Genomic DNA, 18,056 nt, shown 5'->3' with positions numbered 1-18,056 from the left:
CAATCATCATATCATTTCTTTGCCATCATTATTATCCTTGTGACACATGTTGACATGGAAGGCGAGCTGTTTAAATTTTTCAAACACTCACACACACATTCGAGCATGCACACACACATCCATACTGTCTAAGATTCTAGTTGTAACAGACATAGTCAGCTGGTGGTTTGGTTTTGCTGCTTTGTTTGGCATTAGTATATCCTGTTGCTTGTTTTGTTTGGAAGACAGAAAAAAACCTACTCACACTCTCCAAATAAAAAACAAAAACAAGACATGCCCAGCATGAAGCTTCCAAATTTTTCTCCACACAGACACACACACACACTCTCCTGACAATAGAAATATGCTCCCAATGTTTACTACAAAAAAGAACGTAAATTTACTGCTGTAAAGCAATTTGCTTACATTGTGTCATTAGTATGACTGACGGCAGCCAGCGCGAAGAAATTGAGAATCTAGACTAATATCAACAATAACACAAACAAAACAGGGACAAAGAAGAACATGAGCATGACGTCCACGTGCTCCTTTTGTTTTGATTTTTCGCTTTGTTTATTTTGTTTATAAACGGTATTTTTTGTTGTGTAAAAATGATGGCATAACGGTAGACTTTTTATTGAAAGAGAAGAGAGAAAATGACAAGAGACTGGATGGGGCACATGGCGCATGTCTTCATGTGAACATAAGAGAAAACGAATGGGAAATATATGTTAAAGAGATTTATTCATCAAGAGAAAAATAATACGAACGAAAGAGCTGTTGTAGGGAAGATAGTGTATTTGAAAATGATATAATGTTTCGATAAAAGGTGTCTTGTAAATGACTTTATTACAGAGGTTCTTCCTATCAAATTTTGTTTTTTTTACATATAAAAATGTTATAAAAAGGACGAAACTTTAGATTTCAAGTCTTGTATAGAGCATTGTGATTTGATTTTCGAAGAGAGTTTCTAGATCAAAAAACATTTTAAATATGAAAGACAATGTCCAAAATAAAGATTTTACATTTTTCGCATTTCGAAAAATTTCAACCAGGTTATATCTTGAGTCCTAGAATTGTAAGATTCCATTTATAATATTCTATATGATTAAACTATATTGCAGTACCTGTGATAAAATCCACTTTACTTATCATATCATACTTCCTTATAATTCTTCAATTCAGTTCTTTGTTAGAATATTTGAAAAAAAAATTTTCATAATTTTCCTAATATTATATATGAAAACTAAATAGGTAATAAAGAAAAATCAAAATATTATTTACTGTGTCTATACATTGAAAATGAAGGGACATGTAACACGTTCTTGTCATACCCTACACCACATAGTGGTAAGGGTATTATGCCTTTGTGCATTTGTTTGTAATATGGAGAAGGAACCGAGATAGACCTATATTTACTTGTGAGGATCTTTATAGAATAAATTTCTGAGTCGATTTATGCATGTAAAACCGTCTGCCCATGTACTTTTGTAAAAAAATGCAGATTGAGATGAAATTTTCCAAACAATATTTGATTGACCCATGGATGAACACTATTGAAATTGGTGAGAATCGATTCATATCTGGATATAGCTCCCATATATATCTTCAACCGATTTCGGGTTAATTGTGAACCAAATAACCAATATCATTCCAAATGACATGAATTTTGGCATATACGTACGAATGTATATTACGAGTGTAAGGGACTTAAACACCAAATCGGCTGAAACATATATATGGGAGCTATAGTTATATCTAAACCTATTTTCTCCAAATTTAATGTACTTGTTTCTAGGCTGAATTCGGTCGGAAGAGCCAAAATTTACTCAATGTGGGCTGATATTAACCATTTGGTGCACATTTAACCCAATATATATATATATATATATATATATTCATATATATATATATATATATATATTGGGTTAAATGTGCACCAAATGGTTAATATCAGCCCACATTGAGTAAATTTTGGCTCTTCCGACCGAATTCAGCCTAGAAACAAGTACATTAAATTTGGAGAAAATAGGTTTAGATATAACTATAGCTCCCATATATATGTTTCAGCCGATTTGGTGTTTAAGTCCCTTACACTCGTAATATACATTCGACAACAAGATACAGCCCGAAAATGTCTCTGCTAAATTTTATCGAGATTGGATCAGATTTGGTTATAGCTCCCATATATATCTTCAACTGATTTCGTGTTAATTGTGCACCAAATTGCCAAATGACATGAATTTTGGCATATCCGACCGATTTCAGTCTGTGTGCAAGCGTACAAAAGCATTTTGGTGAGAATTTTCCAGAAAAAATGTTATTCATTATGGAGTTCAAGCGTAATAGTGTGATTTCTTCATATTTGGCTGGGAAACCACAAGTAGAGCACTCCAGCATTTAAATGTGTCTTGTACCACCGCTCGTTACCGAGATACTGGTAGCGTAGCCCGACGTCACGGAGGTGGACGGAAGATAACAGCAACATCAGCAGAAATGGTTCGAAAAGTAAAGATGTGACTTGATCAAAACCCGCTTCGCAGTGGCCGAAAATTGGCTCGTGAGCTGAACATATCGCAATATTCCATTCGGCAAATATTTAAAAAATGAGGTGGGGGTAGAGCCATTGAAATTCCAAAAAGTGCAGGAACTTACACCGCAACAGAAAGAAAATAGACGCAAAAGAGCTAAAAAGTTGCTCCGCTTTGCCAAAAGTGGTGAACTGCCGAATTTGGTTTTATCCGATGAGAAAACATTCGTTGTCCAGCGATTTGTAAACAAACAAAATGATCACGTTTACTTGCCAAAGAGGTCAGCTGAAAATGTGCACCTTAGGTTGGCCACCAGAACTCAAGCGCCGTCCATGGTGATGGTGTGGGCCGACATAACAGCCGATGGTCGTTCTCCGGTCGTATTAAGCGACCGTGGCATAAGAATAAATGCCGAATATTAGCGAAAATATTCTGGAGGGTGTATTAAAGGCTTGGGCATGCAAGCATTTTGGCCGCAGAACTTGGACATTACAACAGGACTCAGCACCATTGCATTCAGCACGCGCCACCCATGAATGGTTACAAAATGAGGTTCCTCGCTTCATTTCCAAATGCCACCAAAATCTCCGTTACCAATCCGTTGTGTCTGTGGTATTTTGAAAAGCAAGGTTGGCTCTAAAAAATACCAAAGTATCGATCACCTCAAGCAAGCGCTTCGCCGGGAATGAGCCAAAATACCGCAGAGCAACATTCAGGCAGCGTGTGACGGTATCATTGGCCGTTTGAAGGCCATAATTCGTGCCAAAGGTGACCAATTCCAACATATCTAAACTTATTCTAAAATTTGATGTTATTTCCGACATTTTTTGGTGAAAAATGTCAAAGGCAGAAATATTCGAGATCAAATTTCACTATAAGTCACTAAGGAATATAAATCTGTATTTGCCCAAATCAAAACCCGAAAATATTTTTTAATTTTATGGGAAATTTTCTCCGGCCTTTTTTCGATTTGATGCACGAAAGTAATATAAAAATTAGAAAATGTAAAAATAAGTGAAATTTGATGAAGAATATTTTGTCTTTGACGTCATTGTAGGTAAATTTTATATTAAGTCAGACGAACTTCCACCTTGCCTTTTTAGAATCTTGCCTTAAAATCGATTATAAATTTAATTCTGATGTGTCTGTCTATTCGATTTCAGGGTATTTCCAACCAAAATAACAAAATTAACATTGCCCCCCCATCTCATCTCCTGATGCAGTTTACTGTAAATTGCTGCCCTTATTGTCCTTTAGAAAATTTGTAAGGCGAGAGAATATAATGGAAATGCAATGGCAATACGTTTTAAAAGGAAATTAAATTTCCTTTGAGAATATCCGGCCTTTTTTGCGGAATGGAAATGAAAATTTGTTAAAACAAAAGATTTAATCTCATCTTTGTGTTCGTTTTGTTTGCTTGTTAAATTATGGCAAAGACAACAACAAAGATAGAAGGCAATCAACAATGGGCAAGTTATTATCAAAGGATGTAGGGAAAAGAGAATTGTCTTTGATAAGGGGAGAAATAAGAGAGTAACTCTATCTAATGTATTCTAATAATATTAGAGAAGTTGGAAGAGAGTGTGAGGAGTATATAAAGAGAATTTACGGTACAACACAAATAGCGCTACTAATTTAGAGAAAATTGTAAAAAAGAAGAGAATTTTAAGAGAGTGCCTTAAATGAGATTTCCACAATAGTCTGTGTGCTTGCTATAAATACCCCAGTGTGGGGAAAACTTAGTCAGTTGTTAATTCGTGGTGCTCGTGCTCTAATACCTTGCGTGATGCGTGTGATAATATTGTGAAATAGCGATTTGTCATTGCTAAGCTAGCGGAGAAAAAAAAGCGTAAACAAATTTACCGTAAAACAAATATCAAAAGCATGAAATATTAAAGTGCATTACTAACCAACCGTGAAAATCTACTAATCCACTAACCACAAACCAAACAACAATTTTGCCGACAAATGGAAATTTTAAGCCTATAATTTTTCTTTTCCATGGAAATTTCGGGCATGGCGAATATTTAAAAAAAAAAATGGAAATTTGGAAAATATAGTAAATCTTGTTAAAGCATTTTTTGTTCTTTAATAAAATTGATTTGAATTTCCAAAAATAAAAAAAAATTAAAAACCCTTCACCCAAATGACCACCCACTGCTGATTTAGTCGCCCAGTATGTGTTTATATATGAATGTACCCAACTGGATAAATGTCGAACGTTTGACAACGGCCATTTCGACCACGGCAGCTCAGTTTTTTGATATTTCAGTGGTTGTGTTTTTATTGAATCGTAAAACATCGACGGCGGCAACAGTGGCAGCAACGTCTGCTGCAGCATCATTGCCGGCAGTGGTGTCACTGCAACGTGAGTGTAAACAAATGCAACAGCCTCAAAATCAAGAACAACAATTACAGCAACAAGAACAACAAAATCAACCTCAAACAACTGTGTCAACTGTAGTAGCCGGGGAATCTGCCTCCGTTGTCGGAACAATATTTGAGGCCCATAATTAAAAAACAAACACACGCGTTTTGATAGCCAACGACGTCAGAATAAAATTGCCGGTAGTGGTATTTTCACAGTGAGCGTGGAGCGATACATATACACAAACACACAAGCCTATGGAGGCTTGATTTTTTTTGTTTGAACTCAAATAAAAAATTATTACGTTGATGTGAAAAATTAATAACCCACCCAAGAGACACAAATTAAAAAATAAACAAATCATACGCCCTCTACAGCTCCCCCTCTCTTGACATACCACACGTCAGTAAAGTTCTAATAAAAAACGGAGAGAGAGAGAGAGAGGGATGGAGAAATAAATTCTTTCCCCCTTTTCCAGTTGGGGCCCCGAAAAAAAGTGTTAAGTGTTGTGAAAACAAAAGTTTTCCCCCATAACAAAAAAAGGAACAAAAACACAAAAAATACATCACCCGCTGCTTCATGTTTATTTCCACCGCATCACAGTGGGAGACATCAAACGTGAAAAATTAATTTAAGTAAATATTGAAGCAACAGAAAAGATTGTGATATTAATAATAAAAATAATAAAAACCAAAGAGGCATAAAGCAAAAACCCCACCACCCATAAAAAGAGCACAGATAAATATTTATTTAAGCGAGAAAAAAACAGCGCAAACAAAATTGAATCATTATTAAGATTACGCTAAACCGAACCGAACCGCGGCAACGTAACAACAAAACAGCCGCAATTTCCTGGCAAACGGCATAAATTAACAACCTGAAGAAAGGTATATCAACATTAATAAAGTGCTTAACGTTATTTGATTATTGCGGTCTGCATTATTATACCCTACAGCAGGGGTATAGTGAGATTGTTTTTTGGTGTGGTGAGATTGGTTTTTAGTTTGAAATATGGACGTGGAAAACAGATACCTGCTTACCTTAGGAACATTTGTTAAATAAAGGATGAGACAAAAAAAAAAAATCAAGTTTAATGTTTAGAAAATTAGTACCTTTAAGAAATTTCGGAAAAAATTAAGATAGGTTAATTAGCGTATTTGCGATAGCTCCACTAAGAAGCTTTTATATTGTTTGTTGGGTTTGAAAAAAAAAATGTGTTTTATCATAATTTAGTGATCACTAAAAAGCCTCAACTCTCAAAATGTGGTAGCAACATTAAAATACTAAAAAGTGGACATACAGGGTGAGATAAAAAACGGCAACAAAGTCATACGCCATCATTTTTACATTTTTTTTAATTTTATTATCAGTAATTGTTCTGATGCCACGTTCGATTAATACGAGCGGAGAGCGACCATCGGCTGTTATGGCAGCCCACACCATCATCATGGCCGGCGCTTGAGTTCTGGTGGCCAACCGAAGTATTTTGATAATTTTAGCTACTTTTTCAATGTATTGTCCGAAAATCCACACAAGGAGTTCTTTCTATGCTCTTTATCCCCTGGAAGAGAATTGTCTATAGACGTCAACGATTCGGAATTTTCATGATTTTAGCGACATTATTCACAGGAACTGTTTCAAATATCGAGTTTGAAATTCGTAATGGATGCTACAACATATGGATGCTACATACCATATAACGGTACCTACCGATATTCGGTATTGTCATGATTTTAGCGACATTATTCACGGGAATTGTTTCAAATTTGGTATTTGATGTTCGGAATCGGTACTAAAGCAAATGACAAAGAATTACTTATGCAGGTCCTCGTCTTTGTATATCTCCCATACAACGGTTATCATTTTTCCGGGAATTTTCAGCGACATTTTTTTTAAAATTTCAAGTTCCTTCCAAAGTGTGGAGGGTATTAGAAGTTAGTAAAACAAGTTCAAAAGTATCAGTCGGTTTAGCCGACAGATGTATACCCTCAGCCAATGTTCGATTATTTAAATATATAATTTGACTTGTGTTATAATTATTAGAATTGTTGACCCTCTATTCAGTAGGTTTCGAAGGAATGGACCAATATTGTCCATTTCGTATTGATCCTAATGACGTGTCAGGTTTCGACTATATTGGTTACTTTCTTCTCTTTATATGAGAAATGTGATAATTTTTAGAAATCCTTGAGCGTTTTGTTTTTCAAAATCTTGAAGCATTTGTAGGGGAGATACCAGAAGAAGAAATGGTCTGATTTCTATCCTCTTATAAACATATCTTGAGCTAATAAAAATTTTGAGAAGTACCAATTCTGAATGGAATCGGATGTTAATTTCGAGTTTTATGAGCTTCATGAAGATTCAAAATTTTGACCCTTTGTGCAGGAACTACCAGAAGGAGTGGACCGATATATTCCATCTTCACACCTGACATTGGGTTGATAAAAACATTGTGCTGTTTGTAATTTAGAGACATTCGGACTCTTGCATCACATTTTATAAGAGTTATAATTATTAACAAGTTAAAAAGCAGTAAGTTCGGCCGGGCCGAACTTTTAATACCCTCCACCATTTGCAACGAATTTGGAATTTTTTAAAAAATAAAATCCTTAAAAAATTCTGTTAAAATTTTAAAAATACCGAATATAGCCGTTATTTTGGGGTCTATTCGACGTGGACATACATAGGCATTGTTTGTCATAAGCCATTACCATAATCAAATTCGAAACTTGAAACAAACGGTGAATAATGTAGCTAAAATAATCAAAATATCGTATATAAGGAGGTGCCGTTAAAGCTGTGCGAAGACCTGGACCAGCATAGACAATTTTCTGTCACAGGCTGTATCATCCATTACGAACTTCAAATACCACATCTAAAACAATTTCGGTGGGTATTGTACCTAAAATCGTCAAAATACCGAATATATTGAGGTACTGATATATGGGGCCTATACGAAGACCTGGACCCGCACAGACAGTTTTCTGTCACAGACTGTAGTTCCCATAACGAATTTCAAATACCAATTTTGAAACAATTCCGGTGAATAATGTCGCTAAAATCATCAAAATACTGAATATAGGGAGGTACCGTTATATGGGGGCTATATGAAAACGTGGACCTACATGGCCCATTTACGAACTTAACGTGCCTACTGGAAAAATAAACATGTGTGCAAAATTTTAGCCATCTATCTCAATTCATTCGAAAGATAGCTTGATTACAACAGACGGACAGACAGACAGACGGATATCGCTAAATCGATTTAGAATTTTACGCTGATCAAGAATATATATACCTTGTTGGGTCTGACATGAGTATTTCGAGGAGTTACAAACGGAATGACAAAGTTAATACACCCTCCATAGTATGGTGGAGGGTATAAAAATGTTGACCCTTTGTGGTGGAGGTACTTGATGGAGTGGATCGATATTGTCCATTTTCGCGTCTGACCTAGCACTGATACAAATATAAGGATTTGCAATTAACCTTTCTCTTTCTGTGCAGTAAAATATTTCCATTTTGTGGGGGTGGTACCGGAAGGAGTGGATCAATATTGTCCACCTCCGAACTCGATCTAAGTTTGCTAATAATATTGGGATGTACCAAGTTTAGAGTTAACGTGCGCACGGGCCAGCCAGAAGGACGAAAGGACAGATTGAAGGATACTCCTGGATCGACTCCAAATGTCCTGATAGGGATTTGGTCCAAAGAGATCTAGGGTGTGAATCCGTTAAATACCTGGATTTTCTTTCATAAACATGACACAATCTTCTTAATGTAAGACCCGGAATATACGTTTCTTCTAGTCGTTTTTTGTTTTATTTTTCAAAATACTCACAATGATACATAATTTTACTTTATGTATCCCATCTAGGCATTTGATTTCATTTTCATTTTGTTATAACCGAAATATTCAGCTTCTGATGTTTAGGGCATACTTCTGGTCGTTATTGGCGACTGTCTTTCCAAGTCAACTGAATTTATTTTTGCTCAGGCCACGGATTATTAAGCAATTAATTTACACCTTGTTTAAATTCGGTTATGTTTTCATTTGACTGTTGCAAATTGTTTGTTTAATTTTTACGTTAACGCATTAATTCGTGGCGTAGTCAAAAGATTTAATTGTTGTTTAAATAATTTTAACAAAAGAAAAAATAAACAGCTTTTCGGGGGCAATCTGTTGCTTCATTTAATGAGTAATATAGTTGGAGGTGGAAATTGGCAAAATAGAGAACTCTTAATATTTTTTAAATGTATATTTTAATTTTTTTCTCATAGGATCATAGAGGTATAATAATGATCTTTTTAATATTTTTAAAGAATATCTTTCAGAATATTTCTGAAAGGATTTGGTAGTTTCAAGAGTATTTTTCACAACTATAAACAGGAATTTTTAAAAACGATTTTAAGAGTATCATTTCAAGATATAGTGGAGCTATTAACATAGATCTATTACTTCATTTTCATGGATAATTACAGCTATGATCGTGGATTTTTAGGAATATTTTGTCAAGGGCTTTCAAACCTATCGAAGTGCATCAATGACTACCAGATCTTCTTGGTACTATTTTTTCACATTTAGGACAAAACTCGATTTTTTTAAGGACCAAGAGTGGATTTTTAAGGAAAATGTGTGGATATGTTAAGAACATCACTCCAAGGTCTATATGTGAATTTCTTTAGAATATTTTTTCAAGGACTATCTGAGATACAAAAACGGATTTGATACGATTTTTTAAGGACTAAAAGATATATAATTTTCTACATTTTTTTCAAGGTCTGTCAAAGCTTTAAACGTGGATGTTTTTGAATATTTTCTCAAGGACATAAAACGTAGATTTTTTAAGAATATTTTCTTAAGGACTGAACGTGGATTTTTTAAAGGATATTTTCTAAAGGACTGAACTTGGAATTTTTAAGAATATTTTCTAAAGGACAAAACATGGATTATTTAAGAATATTTTCTTAAGAACTAAACGTGGATTTTCAGGAATATTTTCTGAAGGACTAAATGTGGATTATTAAGGAATAGTTTCTCAAGAACTAAATGTGTTTTTTTAAAGAATATTTAAACAAGAACTAAATGTGGATTTTTTAGAATGCTTATTCAAGAATTAAACGTGAATTTTTTCAAAAATATCTTTGCAAGGAATAAACGCGGATTTTTAAGAGTATATTTTTAAGGACTGAACTTGGGATTTTTAAGAATATTTTTTAAAGGACAAAACTAGGATTTTTTAAGAATAATTCTTAAGGACTGAACTTGGATTTCTTAAGAATATTTTCTCAAGGACTAAACGTGGATTCTTAAGCATATTTTCTCAAGGACTAAACGTGGATTTTTAAGCATATTTTTTCAAGGACTAAACGTTGTTGTTTTTTAGAATATTTTCTCAAGGACTAAACGTTGTTGTTTTTTAGAATATTTTTTCAAGGATATCTTTTCAAGAGAATTTTTAAATTTAAGAGCATTTTCTCAAGGACTAAACGTTGATTTTTTTAAGAACATTTTTTCAAGGAATAAACGTGGATTTTTAAGAATATCTGTTCAATGACCAAACGTGGATTTTTTTGAATATTTTTTCAGGGTCTTAACTTGGATTTTTAAAAATACTTTTCTAGAAATAAATGTGGATTTTCAGAAATATTTTCTAAAGTACTAAAGCTGGATTTTTAAGAGTATCTTTTAAATGGCTAAATGTGGATTTTTAACTTTAATTTAACCTTTTTTAAATATGGTTAAAACTCTCTTTTAATAGGATCGTGGCAACCCGAAAATAATCTAAAAAATTATATGTTATAAAATTCTACTATAGGTTCTAGAAGACGTCAAGAGTCTTAATCTTACCTAAAAACCGAAATTAATATATATCAAAAACACTTGAGGGTTAAAGTTGTACATCGTGTGAGTTTTTACAAAAATCTCCACCTAAGCTCCGATAAGTTACTACTGTCTGGGAGCCAGTATGGGTTATTTAAAATGCACGTTGGTATTAGCAGTACTCGTTTTTAGATCAAAACCCCGATGGAGTTTTGGGTTTTAAGCAAATGTTGTTAAGCCCCTTATATAGTTTTGATCCTATACAAAGGGTAGTTTGACATATATTTCGCAATGTAGAGTGAAATAAAAAAAAAACTGCAACAAAGTCAAACGCCATCATTTTTAAATTTTGTTGAATGAAAGCAAAACATTTCGGAAATATCCCGAAATTTTAGAATAAGTTTAGATTTTTTGGAATTGATCACCTTTGGCACGAATTATGGCCTTCAAACGGCGAATGAAACCGTCACATGTTGCTCTGCGGTATTTTGGCCCATTCCCGGCAAAGCGCTGTTTGCCAAAATAGTCCAACGGATTGGTATACTGAGATTTTGGTGGCCATTGTGCACTGGAAATAAAGTGAGGAACCTCATTTTGTAAACATCCTTGGGTGGCGGGTGCTGAGTGCGGTGGTGCTGAGTCTTGTTGGAATGTCCAAGGTCTGCGGCCAAAATGTTTGCGGGCCCAAAGCTTTAATAAACCCTTCAGAATATTTTCGCGATAATATTCGGCATTTATCCTAATGCCACGGTCGATTAACACGAGCGGAGAGCGACCATCAGCCTACACCATCAACATGGACGGCGCTTGAGTTCAGGTGGCCAACCGAAGGTGCACATTTTCAGCTGACCTCTTTTGCAAGTAAACACGATCATTTTGTTTGTTTACAAAATGCTGGACAACGAATGTTTTCTCATCGGAGAAAACCAAATTCGGCAGTTCACCATATTCGGCCAAGCGAAGCAACTCTTTAGCCCTTTTGAGTCTATTTCCTTTGCATTGCGGTGTAAGTACCTGCACTTTTTGGAATTTCAATGGCTTTACCCCAAGCTCATTTTTCAATATTTGCCGAATGGAATATTGCGATATGTTGAGCTCACGAGCCATTTTTGGCCACTGCGACGCGATTATCGATCAGGTTTCTTTTTTATTTTTCGAACCATTTCTGCTGATGTTGCTGTTTTCTACCATCCACTTGCTTGACGTGGGGCTACGCTGCCAGTATCATGGTAGGAAACACAACAGATTTATTCACATTTAAATGCTGGAGTGCTCTAACGATAGGCACTTGTGGTTTTCCAGCCAAATCACGAATAACTTTTTTTCTGGAAATTTCTCACCAAAATGCTTTTGTACGCTTGTAAACAATATAATGATCTGTCAGTGGAATAATTTTAACAGCGGTCGGACGAGTCGCTTAGAAATGGCAGCAGTCTGAAATTGGTTGTCGGTTTTTCATCCCACCCTGTATTTGGCATAATTAAGAATAGAGCTTTGAAATGTGATATAGATCTTTGGTCTACATCAAGAATCATTGGAACAGAAAATGGGTCATATCGGTATTCTAACTCCGATTTTAAGCTCTTTTTACGTTTTGGCCCGTTGCCCATTTAATTTTGCAAAATTTTGGGGGTTTTCCTTTGTTCCCCAAAAACATGTTATTCATCATTTAATTCCAAATATCTAATTAGAATTACATTTGACCCAAAAATTCCTGCATTTAATTACGATTTGCGGCAGAATTTTCCATCAACACACACACACTTTTGATAGATAATTCCCCACACTCAGTTGTTGTTATTTCGTTGAGATAATTAAAATTGCACAAATATTGTCAATTATAATGAGATTATCACCCAAAATGTGTTTTTGTTTATGAACTACTCACTAATCATTATTGAAAATTGTCAAATAATTGGTGAAATATTTATTTATGTGCCGTCCAAAATGACCTACAACATCCCATCATGGCTAAATTATAGATTAGACCACATTTTAGTTTGACCCTTGGTCCGGAAAATAATTTACGAACCACATGACCAAAATTATCAAAATTATTAACTGGGAATGAATGAAACCGCAGCTATGTGCCACAATTATGCCAATTCTCTCTATTCAAATGCAAGTCTGGTCGTTTATTGTTTATTTTCAATTCTTTGCGCTGCCCAATAAATGATGCCACATAAATCACATATTTATGGTAACAAATACAAAAGCAGCAGCAGCACCAACAACAACAACAGCAACATCATTGGCCATACAAATACAGACAATGTCTGAACCTAGACAATGTTCGTGTGCAAATGTGAGAAGCCAGTTATAGATATTTTTTCCGAACACACACACAATCACACATGCTGGCTAATATTAATAAATTAAATCTGGTGTTGCAGCAAAAAACAGGGCAGCAGTAGCCTTTATCGATTCCATTTCGCAAAATTATTTGCATTGATAAACAATGACAAAAAAAATATATCAGCCAATGAGCCGGCCGGCCGGCTGACCAGCAGCCACTACCACCACCAACAATCCTCTTCGATTTATGACACTTGTGGACCATAAATTTATTTAGGTGGAATATTTGTGTGTCCTGCTGGCAGTAACAGTGGGAAATTTTTTGAATCTATTTGAGTTTTTTTTAGAATTATTGATTTATGAGAAGCAATCGCTGGGTGGTCCATTTTTTAGAAATCCGGCACATATACCCATATTGACGTATGATGTGTGTGCTTACGCATGCCGGTCAAATTAAATCGATTTTTATATTTAAATATTAGGTGGAAGTAAAGTTAGGGAGGAGAAAGCACTCTCTTTAACCACGGGGTTAAAGATGACTACACAACCTCACAGTCAGGGAGTCTTATTGGGGTGGGCATAAGACATTTTTTGAAAGAGAGCTATAATCGGTAAGGTTGCATGTTTTGAAACCCTCAATTAAGTATGAAGGATATATTAAGTTTGTGATTCCGTTTATATATTCCTGATTCCGATATAGCGATGCCGTCTGTGGAATTCACTCTTACTTCAGAACGAAATGAAGTAAGTTGAAAAAATTTTGCTCAGAAGTGCTTTGGGTCTACAGGACTTTTGATATTAAAAATGGTATAGGCCCACGTTTTCATATAGGCCTCATACCCCCAGATATTAATCGGAATTGTTTGAAATTTGGTATTTGGAGTTCATAATGGATACTACCTCATATGATAGAAAATTTTTAACAGATTTTCCTCAAATTTTGTATTTGGAGTTCGTAATAAACACCACCTTCTCTGGTGAATAATTGGCTGAAAAGGTCCACGGCTTCGTATAGGTCTGATATAACTGTACTTCTATATATTCGGTATTTCGATGACTTGTGTCACACTTTTCATTGTTTAAAATTTCGAATTTAGAGTTTCTACTTGGTACTTCATCCTGTGGCAGAACAATTGTTTTACAGGTCCACATCTCCGTATAGCCCCCATATAAACGTACCTCCTCATATTCAGTATATTGACAATTTTACCCACACTTTTTATTATACCCGAATTATTTTAAATTCGGATTTTGAAGTTCGCCATAGGTACTGATTCCTATGGAAGAAAATTGATTATAAAAATTCTTGGCCTCGTGAGATATTTTAAACTTGGTGTTTTGAGTTCGTAATAGGCGTTTAAAGGTCCAAGTTTTCGTATAGCTGATATTCAGGATTTTTAAAATTACAGCGCCATTTTCTTAAATTCTTAAAAAATCCACGCCTATAGCCTTGAAGATGGTCTTTGAAAGATTCCTAAAAAATTGACGCCTATAGCCTTGAAGATGGTCTTTGAAAAATTCTTGGAAAATCCACGCCCATAGCCTTGAAGAATGTCTTTGAAAAATTCTTAAAAAATTCACGCCTATAGCCTTGAAGAAGGTCTTATGAAATTTTTAAAAAATCCACGCCTATGGCCTTAAAGATGGTCTTGGAAAAATTCTTAAAAAATCCAAGCCTATAGCCTTGAAGATGGTCTTTGAAAAGGTCTTTAAAAATCCACACCTATAGCCTTGAAGATGGTCTTGGAAAAATTCTTAAAAAATCCACGCCTATAGCCTTGAAGATGGTCTTTGAAAAATTCTTAAAAAATCCACGCCTATGGCCTTGAAGATGGTCTTTGAAAAATTCTTAAAAAATCCAACCCTACAGCCTTGAAGTTGGTCTTTGAAAAATTCTTAAAAAATCCACGCCTATAGCCTTGAAGATGGTCTTTGAAAAATTCTTAAAAAATCCACGCCTATAGCCTTGAAGATGGTCTGTGAAAAACTCTTAAAAATCCACGCCTATTGCCCTGAAGATGGTTCTTGAAAAATTCTTAAGAAGTCCACGCCTATAGCCTTGAAGATGGTCTTTGAAAAATTCTTAAAAAATTGACCCCTATAGCCTTGAAGATGGTCTTTGAAAAATTCTTAAAAAAAAATCCACGCCTATAGCCTTAAAGATGGTCTTTGAAAAATTCTTAAAAAATCCATGCCTATAGTCTTCAAGATGTTCTTTGAAAAATTCTTAAAAAATCCACGCCCATAGCCTGGAAGATGGTCTTTGAATTTTTTTTAAAAAATCAACACCTATAGCCTTGAAGATGTTCTTTAAAAAATTCTTAAAAAATCAACGCCTATAGCCTTGAAGATGGTCTTTGAAAAATTCTTAAAAAATCCACGCCTACTGCCTTGATGATGGTCTTTGAAAAATTCTCAAAAAATTGACGCCAATAGCATTTAACATGGTCTTTGAAAATACTTAAAAAATTGACGCCTATAGCATTTAACATGGTCTTTGAAAAAATGTCCTTCTTTGAGACGACACCCAGTTATTTACGTAGGACCAATAATGTATTCTGAAGTAAATTGAGTCCAAGCAACATCTGTGATATGTGTTCTCAAAGGACTTTCATGTGAGAATTTTCCTTTCATACCGACGATTGAACCAAAATTTCCACTGTATCCAACTATTTATTTATCAGGGGAAAAACAAGTTAATTCAATTGATATCAATATTATCTTTTATTCAGAATTCACAGCAACAACTACAACAACATCAACAAAAAAACATCACAAAAAATTCTTCTACAAACACACACATGCACCGCCCATAAGCATATCCGATTGTTACCATGACAACGCACAAAATAGATACCAAAATGAAATAATTTGGAACTTGCATTGGGAATTTTATTCCAATTCCATGCTCCGAACTTTTTTTCTTCATGTTGATATTTATAATTAGCTTTGGGAAAACAAAATTTCCCCGAAAACTAATTGCCTGGCGGGCGTTGATTTCTGTTTCTGTTTTCGTTTTTTTTTTAGTTTGCCATGATTTGTGACACCACCATCAGCAGGAGAAAAAAGAAAATAAAATAAATATTCCATAAATTAATAAAAATGCCACTGGTGCTCCTGTTTGAAATAAATTTTTGAAAATTTTATTATAAATATTTTGTTTCGCTTTTTTTTGTTTTTGTTTCGAAATTTTAATTGGGTTTATAAATATAACATTTGCATGCAAACATGTGTTGTGTTGTCGTTATAGTTTTATTTGATGACGATTCTCGCCGGCATTTTGAATCAAAAAAAAAAAAAAAACGACTTTATTTTCATATGAGGTAATGGCACAGCTCAACTAAAAAGAGATTTATGGAATGCCATTTTAAAATGTTGTTTGGCATTTATCATCAAAGGTGACAAAAGTTGGGTGTGTGTTTTTTTTTTTTTTTTTGAGCAAAATGACAAGTTAATCCTTAATATCATTTAGAAAAGTTGTAAAACATCACATTAACCATAACATTATTTGTTCTGCCAAACGACTGGGGTATAATGACTGGTGTGCTTTTTAAATGCTTTGGGAAAAAATAAATATTCAGTGACAATATAAGGGGAATAAAGCAGATATTGTGTTATATGGGTTAGTAAACTTTTAAAAGGACAAAAGAGACTTTAGGAACTAAACTGAAAATTTCAAACAGTAAATGAGGGTAACATTTTTTTGGTTGGAAAACGGAGACAAAATTATGAACTCAACGAAAAAACGCTAAAAAATTGGTTTAGTGTGAGTCAAACTTGGTAAATCGAGTTTGGAGATGGGTAAAATCGGTCCACTCCTTCTAGTACCACCCCCACAACATGTAGAAATTTTAAAACATATATATTACTGCACCGAAAGAGAAAGGATAATTAGATTTTACTCCAAATCATAATATTTGTATCAGTGGACAATATCGGTCCACTTCATCAAGTACCTTCCCCCACAAAGGGAAAAAATTTTGAATAATTATAACTCTAATAAAATGTGATATAAGAGTGCGATTATCTTGAAATTATACACATTATTAATCCAAGGTCTGGTGTGAAGAAGAAATATATCGGTCCACTTCTTTCCCACAGGGGGCTCGAAATGTTGAATATCCATGAAGAAATTAAATTAAGAAATTAGAAATAAAACGCGAAATTAACATCCGATTCCATTAAGACTTGGTACATCTAAATATTTCCATCAACACAAGATATCGAGTACCTTCCCCACAAAGGGTTAAAGTTATGAATAATCAAAAAGATTACAAAATCGGTTCTCTTCATATTTCACACATCCCATTATTTCAACTAACTCAAGATCTGCTGTTAAATGGGATGTATCGGTCCACTCTTTCTCGTCCCTCCCCAACAAAGGGTCACAATTTGAAATATCTATGAAGTTCATAAAGCGCGAAATTAATATCTGATTCCATCAAACTTGCCGCACCTCAACATTTCCATTAATACAAGATCTGTTATGAAGATGGTAGAGATTTGACAATTTCTTCTGGTACATAGTTTTCAAGATTTTTTCACTATGTGTTGGGGGTATTATAAGCTTGTTTGTAACACCTTGAAATATTGTTCTCAGATTCACAATACTATATATCAACCCACGATGTTATACATCCCTTTCCATCGATCTTAATCGAAATGTATGTGTGTCCGTCCGTCTCTTTGGACTAAATCCGTTTGAGGACATTTGGAGTCGATTTAGGCGTGTCCTCCCATCCGTCCGTCTGCCAGTCTGTCTGGCTGGGGGCGCACGGTAACTCTCGAAGGGAGTATCCGATTTGGTCCACTCTTTCTGGTAACTCCCCCACAAAAGGTAAATAAACTGTCTTTATATGCCAATACTTTTAACACAAGTTCTGGTGTAAAGATTGGACATATATTTCCACTCCTTCTGGTACCTCGCCCACAACTGGGTAACTCAATTTTTCTATTAACAAATGATCTAATATAAATTACATCCCTCAAACTTGGTTTCGACAGAGGATCGTCTACGGGTTTTCAATAGGTCTTCTATAGGCAGAGACCTTCTACAGCA

The 18,056-nt window shown here is 34.7% G+C and overlaps 1 protein-coding gene across 1 annotated transcript in view; it reads left to right on the top strand.

The window, feature by feature from the left end:
- Positions 1–5,645: 5,645 nt before the first annotated feature.
- The window catches only part of LOC101894193 (uncharacterized), a 66,712-nt gene continuing 54,301 nt past the window's right edge, over positions 5,646–18,056 (top strand). Inside the window, exon 1 of the mRNA XM_005177416.4 lies at positions 5,646–5,765. The gene's annotated coding sequence lies outside the window, so the exon portion shown is untranslated. The remainder of the gene's footprint in view (positions 5,766–18,056) is intronic.

The sequence above is a fragment of the Musca domestica genome, unplaced genomic scaffold (genome assembly GCF_030504385.1).
Source record: "Musca domestica strain aabys unplaced genomic scaffold, Musca_domestica.polishedcontigs.V.1.1 8, whole genome shotgun sequence".
Classification (NCBI taxonomy): domain Eukaryota; kingdom Metazoa; phylum Arthropoda; class Insecta; order Diptera; family Muscidae; genus Musca; species Musca domestica.
The sequence above is the reverse complement of the archived record's forward strand: the minus strand, read 5'-3'. Positions and strand labels throughout refer to the sequence as shown.